Source organism: Drosophila tropicalis, unplaced genomic scaffold, assembly GCF_018151085.1.
Source record: "Drosophila tropicalis isolate 14030-0801.00 unplaced genomic scaffold, ASM1815108v1 contig_1102, whole genome shotgun sequence".
In the NCBI taxonomy this organism is placed as follows: Eukaryota; Metazoa; Arthropoda; class Insecta; order Diptera; family Drosophilidae; genus Drosophila; species Drosophila tropicalis.
The window spans coordinates 122,832-137,565 of record NW_027172470.1 but is presented as its reverse complement, the minus strand read 5'-3'; the positions used below and the strand labels follow the sequence as shown (position 1 = coordinate 137,565).

General features: G+C 38.6%; 2 pseudogenes; both read left to right on the top strand.

The window, feature by feature from the left end:
• The first annotated feature begins 5,585 nt into the window (after positions 1 to 5,585).
• LOC137573310 (5.8S ribosomal RNA) lies at positions 5,586 to 5,764 on the top strand (annotated as a pseudogene).
• Positions 5,765 to 6,097: 333 nt separating this feature from the next.
• On the top strand, positions 6,098 to 12,847 carry LOC137573317 (large subunit ribosomal RNA; annotated as a pseudogene).
• The last annotated feature ends 1,887 nt before the right edge of the window (positions 12,848 to 14,734 follow it).

Here is a 14,734-nt window from a genome sequence, read left to right as displayed (position 1 = left end):
TCTATTTCCAGACTTTGAAAGGCAAGGCCTCGGAAGAACAAAGCTTCTGCAACATCATATAGAGGTAGGCAATGCCACCCCGATTAAACAGCGATTTTACCCAATTTCACCGGCGGTTGAAAAAGTTATGTTTCAGGAGATCGATAGAATGTTAGAGCTAGGAGTTATTGAGAAGTCAAATAGTCCTTGGAGTTCGCCCATGCGTTTGGTGATTAAACCGGGAAAAGTTCGTTTATGCTTAGATGCACGACGAATTAACGAGGTTACAAAGAAAGACGCATACCCACTGCCCAGCATCAATGGAATTTTCGCAAGACTACCAAAAGCTAACATCATCTCCAAGATAGATTTGAAGGATGCTTTTTGGCAAATTGGTTTGAGTGAGGAATCAAAAGCAATCACAGCATTTACAGTACCCGGTCGTCCATTGTATCATTTTGTGGTTATGCCATTTGGTTTGTGTAATGCCGCGCAAACAATGTGTAGACTAATGGACGAAATAATACCCCCTGAATTAAAATATTGTACTTTTGGATACTTAGACGATTTATGTGTAGTATCAGAAAGCTTTGAGGAACATCTTATTGTGTTAGCCAAGCTAGCTGAGCAATTTCGAATGGCGAATGTGACTTTAAATGTCGCAAAGAGCAAATTTTGTGTCACAAAAGTTGCATTTTTAGGATATATAGTAGGCAATGAAGGAATTTCAACTGACACATCAAAAACAGACGCGATTCAGTCATGGCCAATTCCGAAAACAGTTAAACAAGTAAGAGCGTTTATGGGAGTAGTCGGATGGTATAGACGATTTATGCCTAACTTTTCAGATATTAGTTTTTCAATCACCGAGCTTCTGTCGTCGAAAAGGAAATTTGTCCGGAACGAGCAAGCTCAGAAATCCTTTGAAAAGCTTAAGTCTGCGTTGACTTCAGCTCCAGTTTTGCAGAACCCGAACTTTGAACGGAAGTTCTATGTGCATTGCGATGCGAGCGATGTCGGCATAGGCGCTACGTTAGTTCAAATGTCAGATGAAGGAGAAGAAAAACCAATTGTATTTATGTCCAAGAAACTGAGTTCAGCTCAACGAAACTACAGTGTAACGGAGCGGGAATGTTTAGCAGCATTAGAAGCAATCGACAGGTTTAGATGCTATATTGAGATGCAGGAGTTTGAATTGATTACGGATCATGCGAGCCTTTTGTGGCTGATGAAGCAACCTAATTTGAAGGGACGGTTGGCTAGATGGGCCATGAAATTGCAAAGTTACAAGTTCAAGATAAGCCATAGAAGAGGTCGGGACAATGTCGTACCTGATGCGCTTTCGAGAATGTTTTCAGACGAAATAAGTGCACTAGAAGAAGTTTATCCTGGTGTTGATTTAAATTCCAACTGTTTTAGTGATAGTGAATATCAGAATTTGAAGAAAAAGTTTTTAGATAGTCTGGGAGAATATCCAGATATACGAGTAGAAGATGGTTTTGTCTATATACGAACTGAACATGATGATGGAAATTTAGAAAATCAAGAATCGAGATGGAAACTGTGGATTCCATCTGGTTTGACGACTGAAGTTATAGGCAGTGCTCATAATAGTGTTATATCAGCACATGGAGGAATGGCTAAGACCCTAGAATTAATAAGGAGATTTTTTTATTGGCCAGGCATGGTGTCACAAGTGAGAGATTATGTACGTAACTGTGATATTTGCAAGTCTACCAAAGCCCCGAATTACATTTTAAAACCGCCGTTGGGAAAGCCAGCAGTTTCAATGCGTCCTTTTCAAAGGTTATACATAGACCTGCTCGGTCCATATCCACGCAGTAAGCGAGGGCATATTGGGTTGGTAATAGTTTTGGATCACTTTTCCAAATTTCATTGGCTTTGTCCGTTGAAGAAGTGGACATCTCGTTTAATACAGGAGTTTCTTCAGGATCATATTTTCTTTATGTTTGGTATTCCGGAAATCCTAGTGAGCGATAACGGAGCACAATTCAAAGCGGTCGAATTTAACGCGTGGCTAACGAAGCTTGGTATTAAGCATGTATATACAGCGTTGTATTCACCTCAAGCCAACGCCTCAGAACGGGTGAATCGATCAATCATAGCAGCGATTAGAGCTTATCTTAACGATGATCATAGAGAGTGGGATGAACATATTCCAGCAATTAGTTGTGCTCTGCGGAATGGTCATCATGTGAGCATTAATTGTTCTCCATATCATGCAGTTTTTGGCTTTGATATGATCACACATGGGTCTCATTATAATCTACTAAGTAAGTTCAATTTATTAGATGAATCACTTAATCCCCTTAGGAAAGACGATCAATTGCAGTTGTTGAGAAAAGAAATAAAACAGCAAATTGCTTCAGCAGCAGATAAAAACGCAAAGCAGTATAACTTGCGCACTCGACAAATTCATTTTAGGATAGGGCAAGAAGTATTCAGAAGAAACTTCAGCCAGAGTAATTTTCAGAAAATTACGAATGCGAAATTCAATCCTCAATGGTTGAAATCTAGAGTCAGGGAATGTTTAGGGAATTGTTATTATGTTTTAGAAGACCTTCAAGGAAAATTACAAGGAACATATCATGCCAAGGATATTAAACAATGAGGTTTTCAGACTAATTCCCCGAGAAAACTCTAGAATTCGTCTGTGGTTGTGGAGGTGCCTTGAGTAAAACTTGCAGCTCAAAAGAAAAAAAAAAGGAAAAAAAGAAAGGAAGGCAGCATTTAAAAGACCCGCGAATGCACTGCTTGATTGCAGAAAGAAAGTTCACCACAGTGGTACATTTCTTTTTCCCATTATGTTAATAGCGGATAATGTCACTTTGACAATTAACTTCGGGTCTAAACGAAGATCAAAGCTAGGCATAGAGCATAGGCGAACTATCTTGATAAATTCTTTTCAAATTGGCAACCGAGCGGAACAGTCCTTTGCAGGAAGTGAAAAAAATTAATATTTCATTTTTTTTTGTGGTTAAAATAACCCAAGTAAATTTTAAATCCGAGTAAGTACAAGCCATCCTTCCTGGGCTTGAATCGAAAAAAAATGAAACCATTGATGTTGGTGTTCTCTATTTAAAGATATATTTCTTGAGTAAGTGCTAATTTTTCTTTGAATCATTAAAATTTTGTCATTTTTGCAAATAAAATTTTGCATGCAGATTTTCAAAGTCTCGGTATGTTCGTTCATGATGGAAAAGAAAAAAGGAAATTAAAATGTATTGCTTTGATTAAGAAGAAGGTAATTATACAGCTCTAAAGAAACGAAAAAAAGAACGCATTAACGACATTCACATTTTATCATGTATGTGTATATAATTTTCTTTGTTAGACAAACGTAAAGCCCAAATTTTTGGCGTCAATGATTGCCAAAGCCAGAATTCCAAGACATTTATGTTGGATAGTGCAAGCAGCAAAGAAGTTATTTACCAAAGGGGACGAAGCAATTACATTGGCGAAAAACAGCGAAAACACGCAGCCCAAAGAATAAATTGTATCCGAGTTAAAAAAGTGATAAAGTCTAGCCAGAGTGAAAATCAAAAGGATTTAAGCCGGAAAGCCGTAGTGAAAACGAACATTTTTAACTTCTTCTTTTGTTTATACCTAGGTAATATACTATAATCGAAAGCTAGTTAGTGTACAAGTAATAATTTGTAATAAGAAAAAAAAAAACAAAAGGGAGTTAAGCAAGTGAAAAAAAAAGTATACAAAGAAGGAAACGCAAAGCAACATTTCGAGCCACATTGTGCAAAACCAAAATTTTTTTTTAGTCGCGAGGTAACATACACTAAAAATGAAAAAAAATGAGCAAAAACAAAAAAAATTAAAAAATGAAATCTAATGCAAAATTGAAAGGTCAAAAAAAAATCTATAACAGAGAAAGTGAAAATATAAAAGAAAAAAAAATTTTTTTAAAAAAAAAAACAAGCATGACCTTTACTTGGTAACGAAACAAAAAATTTGAACATAATTAATACAAAAAAAAAAAATAAAATAAAACTATAGCCTCTACAGCAATTCCTCGAAGGCCTTCGTCGGACGCTACAAGGGTGAGTTTTTTCTACTACATTTTTTTGTTACCAAAATATAAAGCGAAGTCGGAGACATTAAGCAAGAGTATTCAATGCAAAGACAAAAGCGAAAACAATTGTCGTTGCTTATCTCCACTCCGTTTGCCCCTCTATATATTTTATATGCTTCTAATGTGTTTCAAAAAAAATCATGTGTAAAGAAAAGAAAAAAGAGAATGCACTGAAAAGTGAAAAGTATCAAAAGAGAAAAGGCAAGAGTGAATAAATATGCATAATTGTTTTATTAAAACATTTTGTATGTGAAGAGTTAAAAAAATTGAACGGTTAATTTTTATACGCTGCATATGTAAGCGTTGCGTTTTGCTTTTGCACAGTGGGTCGAAGTTTAAAAAAAAAAAAAAAAAAGAAAAAGAGAAGTTAATGTTCATGAAATTATGCCGAGTATGTAGAATATTTCTTTTGGATATTGATTTAATTATCTTTGAATATAAATCGATATGCGTTAAAGTTTCGAGCTATATATATTATTTTAGTAGTTACAAATTAATTTGTTGATCATTTATGAAATTGTAAATTTTCTTATATATATATAATGGAATGGTTTTGGGTTTTTTTTAATGTGAGTTAGCTTTGTTCTCAGAATACTACAGAATGAAACATTAGATTCTAAGAAATGAATGATTGTGAGAATACGTTAATTTAAGTGAATAATAATGATTTTTATAATGAGGTAATTTTCTGAACTTTCTTTTTGGGCAATCTAATGTGAATAAGGATGTTTGTTCTGGGATTTTCCCTTAGCGCTGAAAGGAAAATCATGGTAGGGTGGGTAGAGAGCGCGGCTGTAAATACACCCATACAGCCAATACTAGGACTATTTTCTTCTATTCTTCTCTCTCTATTCTATTTTGAGTTTCAGCACAGGGACTTTATTTAAAGTTGCTGACGTGTGAGTGGGTGAAACACATTCATCAAAGAACCACACCAGCCGATTGTCTTGCTAGCCGCATTAAGAGTCCCGCATATGAATCGTGTTAACACCAAGATAGGCCTCACACAATAACGTATAGTTGCCGAATGCAATGGTTGGTAAGCCTTTGTGGTGTCGTGGTTATAGATATTTAGTTACAGAAATTTTTGTTGCCCAACCATGGGGCACATTCTAATTAGATACAATAATTTTTACTGCCCATCGGCTGAGTGAAGGCTTTGTACGTTACAATATGCACCATAATATACAGGCGTTGCGTATTGTATTGGCCATTATTGGTTTGGGCATTCAATGGTTAAAGCAACATCCCAAATGTACAATGTTGTATCTGCATTTAAGGTTAACGTTTTACATAATTTGATCGCTTACAAAATATATCATCTTTTATATATTATCAAGTCCAGTATTCAATCATTTATGTTAACTAAGACATTTCGCAGCATTCGTTTGGGTTAAGATTTTATTGAAGGAATTGATATATGCCAGTAAAATGGTGTATTTTTAATTGCTTTCAATAAAAATATTATTGACGTAATGAAATAAACAAACAATTTATTAATCACTCTGAGCGGTGGATCACTTGGCTCATGGGTCGATGAAGAACGCAGCAAACTGTGCGTCATCGTGTGAACTGCAGGACACATGAACATCGACATTTTTAACGCATATCGCAGTCCATGCTGTTATGGTACTTTAATTAATTTTAGAGTGCTGCTTGGACTACATATGGTTGAGGGTTGTAAGACTATGCTAAATAAGTTGTTTTAGTATTTTACGAAATATTAAAGCATATGGTATATTATTGGATATATATATATGTATATTCATAATATTAATAATAATTGAAACACATTGGCTCTCATATGTATGAGAAAAATGAAGATGTATAATTTTCTTTTTCAAATCAAATGATACTGAGGAATGTTTAGCATAAAAAATATGAAATTTTAATCTAGAATTGCCTCTTATTAATGATATGAAATGAAAAACAATTGTCATAATATTATTCTTCACCTAAATTAGAAATTTACAATGGTTTTAATATATTTAATAATATATTTGTGTGTATATACAACCTCAACTCATATGGGACTACCCCCTGAATTTAAGCATATTAATTAGGGGAGGAAAAGAAACTAACAAGGATTTTCTTAGTAGCGGCGAGCGAAAAGAAAATAGTTCAGCACTAAGTCACTTTGTCTTTATGGCAAATGTGAGATGCAGTGTATGGAGCATCAATATTCTAGTATGAGAAATTAACGATTTAAGTCCTTCTTAAATGAGGCCATTTACCCATAGGCCCGTATAACGTTAATGATTACTAGATGGTGTTTCCAAAGAGTCGTGTTGCTTGATAGTGTAGCACTAAGTGGGTGGTAAACTCCATCTAAAACTAAATATAACCATGAGACCGATAGTAAACAAGTACCGTGAGGGAAAGTTGAAAAGAACTCTGAATAGAGAGTTAAATAGTACGTGAAACTGCTTAGAGGTTAAGCCCGATGAACCTGAATATCCATTATGGAAAATTCATCATTAGAGTTGTAATATTTCAATAATATTATAATAATAGTGTGCATTTTTTCCATATAAGGACATTGTAATCTATTAACATGAACCAAATTTATCATAAAATATGACTTATAGTTTATTTAAATTATTTTGCTTGCATTTTAACATAGAATAAATGTCATTAATTTGATAAAGTGTTGATAGATTTATATGAATACAGTGCGTTGATTTTCTGTGTTTATTATATGCACTTGTATGATTAACAATGCGAAAGATTCAGGATACTTTCGGGACCCGTCTTGAAACACGGACCAAGGAGTCTAACATATGTGCAAGTTATTGGGATATAAACCTAATAGCATATAGTTAATTAACACAATCCCGGGGCGTTCTATATAGTTATGTATAATGATATTTATATTATTTATACCTCTAACTGGAACGTACCTTGAGCATATATGCTGTGACCCGAAAGATGGTGAACTATACTTGATCAGGTTGAAGTCAGGGGAAACCCTGATGGAAGACCGAAACAGTTCTGACGTGCAAATCGATTGTCAGAATTGAGTATAGGGGCGAAAGACCAATCGAACCATCTAGTAGCTGGTTCCTTCCGAAGTTTCCCTCAGGATAGCTGGTGCATTTAAATGTTATATAAAATAACCCTAACTGGTAAAGCGAATGATTAGAGGCCTTAGGGTCGAAACGATCTTAACCTATTCTCAAACTTTAAATGGGTAAGAACCTTAACTTTCTTGATATGAAGTTTAAGGTTATGATATATTGTGCCCAGTGGGCCACTTTTGGTAAGCAGAACTGGCGCTGTGGGATGAACCAAACGTAATGTTACGGTGCCCAAATTAACAACTCATACAGAAACCATGAAAGGCGTTGGTTGCTTAAAACAGCAGGACAGTGATGATGGAAGTCGAAATCCGCTAAGGAGTGTGTAACAACTCACCTGCCGAAGCAACTAGCCCTTAAAATGGATGGCGCTTAAGTTGTATACCTATACATTACCGCTAAAGTAGATGATTTATATTATTTATAATATAAATTTTGAAACTTTAGTGAGTAGGAAGGTACAATGGTGTGCTTAGAAGTGTTTGGCGTAAGCCTGCATGGAGCCGCCATTGGTACAGATCTTGGTGGTAGTAGCAAATAATCGAATGAGACCTTGGAGGACTGAAGTGCAGAAGGGTTTCGTGTGAACAGTGGTTGATCACGAGTTAGTCGGTCCTAAGTTCAAGGCGAAAGACGAAAATTTTCAAGTTTTAAATATGTCAATAAATTAATCTAAAGTAAAACACTTGAATAATTTTGAACGAAAGGGAATACGGTTCCAATTCCGTAACCTGTTGAGTATCCGTTTGTTATTAAATATGGGCCTCGTGCTCATCCTGGCAACAGGAACGACCATAAAGAAGCCGTCGAGAGGTATCGGAAGAGTTTTCTTTTCTGTTTTATAGCCGTACTACCATGGAAGTCTTTCGCAGAGAGATATGGTAGATGGGCTAGAAGAGCATGACATATACTGTTGTGTCGATATTTTCTCCTCGGACCTTGAAAATTTATGGTGGGGATACGCAAACTTCTCAACAGGCCGTACCAATATCCGCAGCTGGTCTCCAAGGTGAAGAGTCTCTAGTCGATAGAATAATGTAGGTAAGGGAAGTCGGCAAATTAGATCCGTAACTTCGGGATAAGGATTGGCTCTGAAGATTGAGATGGTCGGGCTTGATTGGGAAACAATAACATGGTTTATGTGCTCGTTCTGGGTAAATAGAGTTTCTATCATTTATGATAGTTATTTGTTCCCCGGATAGTTAGTTACGTAGCCAATTGTGGAACTTTCTTGCTAAAATTTTTAAGAATACTAATTAATTTTAATTAGTTCTTTTAAATTATAACGATTATCAATTAACAATCAATTCAGAACTGGCACGGACTTGGGGAATCCGACTGTCTAATTAAAACAAAGCATTGTGATGGCCCTAGCGGGTGTTGACACAATGTGATTTCTGCCCAGTGCTCTGAATGTCAAAGTGAAGAAATTCAAGTAAGCGCGGGTCAACGGCGGGAGTAACTATGACTCTCCATGGGAAGCAGGGTCTGATAAGCGCAGAAGGGGTGTTTTAAACACTGTAATTCATAAGTCGTTAGTCAGATCAAGTCGACTCGAAACCTCCTCGTGGTGCTTCCTGGGTGCTGATAAATTCCTAGATTCTAGGTTTCTATCGGTAGGTAATTCGAGCGGCGGAGCAACTCTTGGGGTTACCAGCCCCTTGAGCCAAGAACAAGTTGGTGAATCTAGAAATACTGTGCCTCGGATAAATTATAACACAACAACTTCAGTGACAACTAGTCCTGGGGACCAACCGAGAGAGGCTATAGCAGTGGTTAACCTCGCTAGCGAGATTCCCTGAACAGTATGTGGGCGCCTCTTTAGTAGCAGAAGAGGGCTCGGTGTTCACATGTCACATCAACACAGAGACGAATTAGATATGTGTGACGTCAACGTGAAGATGTAAAACTCCGATTTAGTGAGGAAGAAGCGTGGATGATGGCGAGAAAGGAGGTGGAGCTCGAAGCAAGTGGTAATTTGAGATTTCCTAATAAAAAGCTAGCGGAAGTATTTACTCACCGTAGCTCCGAAGCAATCAAGTGTTTTCGGAAGAGGGGTGAATATAAGGAAAAATTGGAGCAGATAAGAGGGCAATCTACTCACACCCCAGAAGCGTTGGACTCAAATACCTCACAGCGTCGCCCTAGTTTAATCGAGCGACACCACCAAGAATGTAATCCCGTAGAATGTAATCCCTGGTGGAGAGCCCAGGTCTTGCAATCTATCGTAGATAGTGCGCAGACCGTAGGGAAGGAAACCACTCTCCAACGCTTATCCAACTATCTCCTTGATATATTTCCACCACCAAATGAACCACACACCATCAGTGCGAGACCTCCTCGGAGACCTCGTAATAGGAGACAGTTAAGACAACAAGAATACGCACAGGTTCAGCGTCGTTGGGATAAGAACACTGGGAGATGCATTAGATCCTTGCTTGATGGAACAGATGAGTCGGTTATGCCAAACCAAGAAATTATGGAGCCCTATTGGAGACAAATAATGACAAATCCCAGCACATGCTCTTGCGATAACACGAGGTTCCATATGAAACATTCGCTTGTGACAGTTTGGTCAGCAATTACGCCACGTGACCTGAGGGAAAATAAATTAAAGTTGTCAAGTGCTCCGGGTCCTGATGGTATCACTCCACGAACATTCAGAAGTGTACCGTCGGGCATTATGCTACGCATAATGAACCTAATTCTCTGGTGCGGCAAAATACCATACTCTACCCGGCTGGCCAGAACTATCTTTATCCCGAAGACTGTGACGGCAAATCGACCGCAAGACTATCGTCCAATAACAGTCCCCTCGGTTTTGGTCAGGCAATTAAACGCTGTTCTGGCTTCTCGGCTGGCTTCTAAAGTCAATTGGGATCCAAGGCAGCGCGGTTTCCTACCTACCGATGGGTGCGCTGATAATGCGACGATGGTTGATCTTATTTTGCGGGAGCATCATTTAAGGTGGAAGTCATGTTACCTTGCGGCGGTGGATGTCAGCAAGGCTTTTGACTCAGTATCACACCGGGCCATTATCAACACCTTACAGGCCTATGGTGCTCCAGCAAATTTTGTCAGCTTCATAGAAGAACAGTATAAGGGCGGCGGTACCTCCCTCAATGGGGCAGGATGGAGATCAGAGGTTTTCATACCAGCGAGAGGCGTCAAGCAAGGCGATCCTCTATCTCCCTTGCTATTTAATCTTGTCATTGACAGGTTACTTAGGTCTTACCCCAAAGAGATTGGTGCCAAAGTCGGAAATACCATGACAAGCGCGGCAGCGTTCGCAGATGATCTGGTGCTATTTGCGGAAACTCCGATGGGGCTTCAGAAATTGTTGGACACCACGGTAGGCTTTTTGGCTTCCGTGGGACTCACCCTGAATTCTGACAAGTGTTTCACTATCAGTATAAAGGGGCAAGCCAAGCAAAAGTGTACTGTCGTTGAACGACGGAGCTTTCGTGTAGGTGAGCGCGAGTGTCCTTCATTGAAGCGTACTGAAGAGTGTAAGTATTTAGGAATCCGGTTCACTGCGGATGGGCGGGCTCGATATAGTCCAGCAGACGACCTCGGTCCGAAGCTATTAAGATTATCGAGAGCCCCCCTGAAACCACAACAGAAGTTGTTTGCACTTAAGACTGTCCTTATCCCACAACTCTATCACCAACTAACACTTGGGAGTGTGATGATAGGCGTCTTAAGAAAATGTGCCGTCAAGCGGGGGCTTGAAGGCAGAGGCTGCGTTGTCCATGTCGAACCAAGTCTGCATTGCGACTCGGGGTTAAATAAACCGGACCTGGTGGGAATCCGACAGAATCACATTTATGTGATTGACATTCAGGTGGTGACAGACGGACATTCCTTAGACCAAGCGCATCAGCGTAAGGTTGAAAGGTACGACAGAGCTGACATAAGATCACGATCTTTCGGAGCGACAGGTGACATCGAGTTTCACTCCGTCACACTTAACTGGAGATGAGTCTATAGCGGTCAGTCGGTCAAACGATTGATAGCAAATGACCTCCTCACCGCTAATGATAGCAAAATCATTAGCGCCAGAGCAGTGAACGGCGGAGTGACGTCATTCAAATACTTCATGTATTGTGCTGGGTATACGAGAGCTAGGCGTATCATACTCTAGCTTCTTATATTTTTGCCTGCTACCTTGGCATAACACCTAAAAAGGTACAAACATCGCACATCTATAGAATTGAGGTGGTTTTAGTACGTAGGCACTGTAGAACTTAATTGTTCTGATGACACAGTGAATCGTGCATGCGAGATTTTTCCATAAAGGTTTGCTCGTATCTTTAGAAGATTTCCTTCCTTAGCGATCAAAAAAAAAAAAAAAAAAAAAAAAAAAAAAAAAATAGCCAAATGCCTCGTCATCTAATTAGTGACGCGCATGAATGGATTAACGAGATTCCTACTGTCCCTATCTACTATCTAGCGAAACCACAGCCAAGGGAACGGGCTTGGAATAATTAGCGGGGAAAGAAGACCCTTTTGAGCTTGACTCTAATCTGGCAGTGTAAGGAGACATAAGAGGTGTAGAATAAGTGGGAGATATTATTCATTGTGTTTGATATCGCCAATGAAATACCACAACTCTTATTGTTTCCTTACTTACTTGATTAAATGGAACGTGTATCATTTCCTAGCCATTATACGGATATATTTATTATATCTTATGGTATTGGGTTTTGATGCAAGCTTCTTGATCAAAGTATCACGAGTTTGTTATATAATCGCAAACAAATTCTTTAATGAGAGATTGCATTTATGTATTTTCAATTTGAAATTTTTGGTATAACTCCAATTACTCAGGTATGATCCAATTGAAGGACATTGCCAGGTAGGGAGTTTGACTGGGGTGGTACATCTCTCAAATAATAACGGAGGTGTCCCAAGGCCAGCTCAGTGCGGACAGAAACCACACATAGAGCAAAAGGGCAAATGCTGACTTGATCTCGGTGTTCAGTACACACAGGGACAGCAAAAGCTCGGCCTATCGATCCTTTTGGTTTAAAGAGTTTTTAACAAGAGGTGTCAGAAAAGTTACCATAGGGATAACTGGCTTGTGGCGGCCAAGCGTTCATAGCGACGTCGCTTTTTGATCCTTCGATGTCGGCTCTTCCTATCATTGTGAAGCAAAATTCACCAAGCGTTGCATTGTTCACCCATGCAAGGGAACGTGAGCTGGGTTTAGACCGTCGTGAGACAGATTAGTTTTACCCTACTAATGACAAAACGTTATTGCGACAGCATTCCTGCGTAGTACGAGAGGAACCGCAGGTACGGACCAATGGCACAATACTTGTTCGAGCGAACAGTGGTATGACGCTACGTCCGTTGGATTATGCCTGAACGCCTCTAAGGTCGTATCCGTGCTGGACTGCAATGATAAATAAGGGGCAATTTGCATTGTATGGCTTCTAAACCATTAAAAGTTTATTTTATAAACGACAATGGATGTGATGCCAATGTTATTTGTAACATAGTAAATTGGGAGGATCTTCGATCACCTGATGCCGCGCTAGTTACTTATTAAAACATTATTTAATACAATGACAAAGCCTAGAATCAATTGTAAACGACTTTTGTAACAGGCAAGGTGTTGTAAGTGGTTGAGCAGCTGCCATACTGCGATCCACTGAAGCTTATCCTTTGCTTGATGATTCGATTTTTAAATTGCCGATGTACTTTTATTATATGGAGAGTATTTCATATAATAAGTATAATTAATTATTATAAGTATATAACTTAAAAGAACGAAAATGGCGATGTACTTTTATTATATGGAGAGTGTCGCAGAAAATATCCCTTTATTTATATTTAAGCTATATTACCGAAAAATACCATTTCTGTTCATGAATCTAGTATATAAGTCAATTATCATTTTTGTTGTAAAAAGAGATGGTCACTCTCTGTATAAAACGATGGCGAAGAAAAACGTGCCTAAAAGAATAAAACAATAAAGCTCTCTAAAAAAATATATAATAATAAAAAACCACGGCCAATTCCACAACATAAAAATTGGTCCTTCGAGCCGGATCATTAACGCGCATAATACAGTCCACAATAGTTAATAAAAATGTGGAGTTGGCCAAAAGTGGTAGAAAAGAAATTGGAGGCGTTGAAGTCGCAAGAATTGCGCGACGTTCATTTCGCCATATATACAAAATTTGTTGGAGATAATTTCGTGAAGCGCGAACTACGAAAATTCAAGGGTTTACCTTACGATTCCAAAAGAGGCTGGAACACATCGACTGCATCTCGAAAGAGCTGGGCGCAAACGCTTTGCAACGAGTATGCCAATTCCTAGAAATTTCGCCGCAAGAAGGGATAGACTGTACCGAGATGGCATCAAAAATTTATGACGCCATTTCGTACGAAACTTCTGGCAAATCAAGCGGGAACGTCATACAAGCATCAAACGCGAACCAGTCCGAGAACCAGTTCGAAAACATGAACCAGTTGGAAGTACTAAGGGGAATAGAAGCCATCGATGTAGAAAACGTGGAACTTCAAGACGAAATCTCAAAAAAGGAAATATTGATGCTTGGTGTAAAAAGACAGCTAAGCAAAGCCCAAACTGGGGGCGCTTCTGCTGACGTCATCGAAGAGCATGAATATGAAATACAACAGCTGTCATTAGAGGTGAAAGTTCTGAATGCACGCGCGGAAGCTTTGGTGAGCAAAAAACATACTTTGAACACTACTGTAGCACTGATTCGTTCGTCTACCTCCTCCCAAAAATCTGTCATGTCTGATGGAGACCACCCGATAAATGAATCGCTATCGATCTCCAACGGCGACAACAACATACAAAGCACTGTAATCACCATGTTAGCCAGACAAAGCTTAGGCAATAAAAATCTGGAATTTGACGGTTCCTCTCATTTGGCTTGGCGACATTTTAAGACGCAGTTCATAAAATCGGGGAGCGAGTGTCAGTATTCTGGAGAAAATTAAGAGCTGCAGAATGTAATTTTGAAATATTTGCTGAATGGACGCAGGAGCAGTCGAGATTGTATCATGATATATGTTTCTATAAGAAGATAATTACAATCAATAACGTAGATAATGAAGCACAAAAGAAATTCGGAATACAAATTCAATCACAAAAGGTTACACAAACTCGCTCAACCAGCAAGTGTTTTATTTGTGATGAGGACAAGCATTCCCTTGATAAATGTAGTAAATTCAGAAAAGCAGAAGTGAAGAAACGGTGGGATTACGCAAGCACAAGTAACGCCTGCTTCACATGCCTAAAATTTCATAAGGGACAATGCAATAATCGTGAGCAATGCAAGATCGACAACTGTGAACGATATCATCATCGCTTACTACATAAGGCAAAACAGCCTCATTTACAATCCTTGCCGCAAGCTATTAGCGGATGCATTCAAGAAGTTCAAGAAGCAGCAATTCTTAAAATGTTACCAGTTATATTACGTGGTCCAACTGGTGAAAAAGAAATTCTGGCTTTTCTCGACGATGGGAGCACAACAACAATGTTGGATATTAATGTAGCACGTGAGGTCGGAATAATTGGGAAACCTGAACC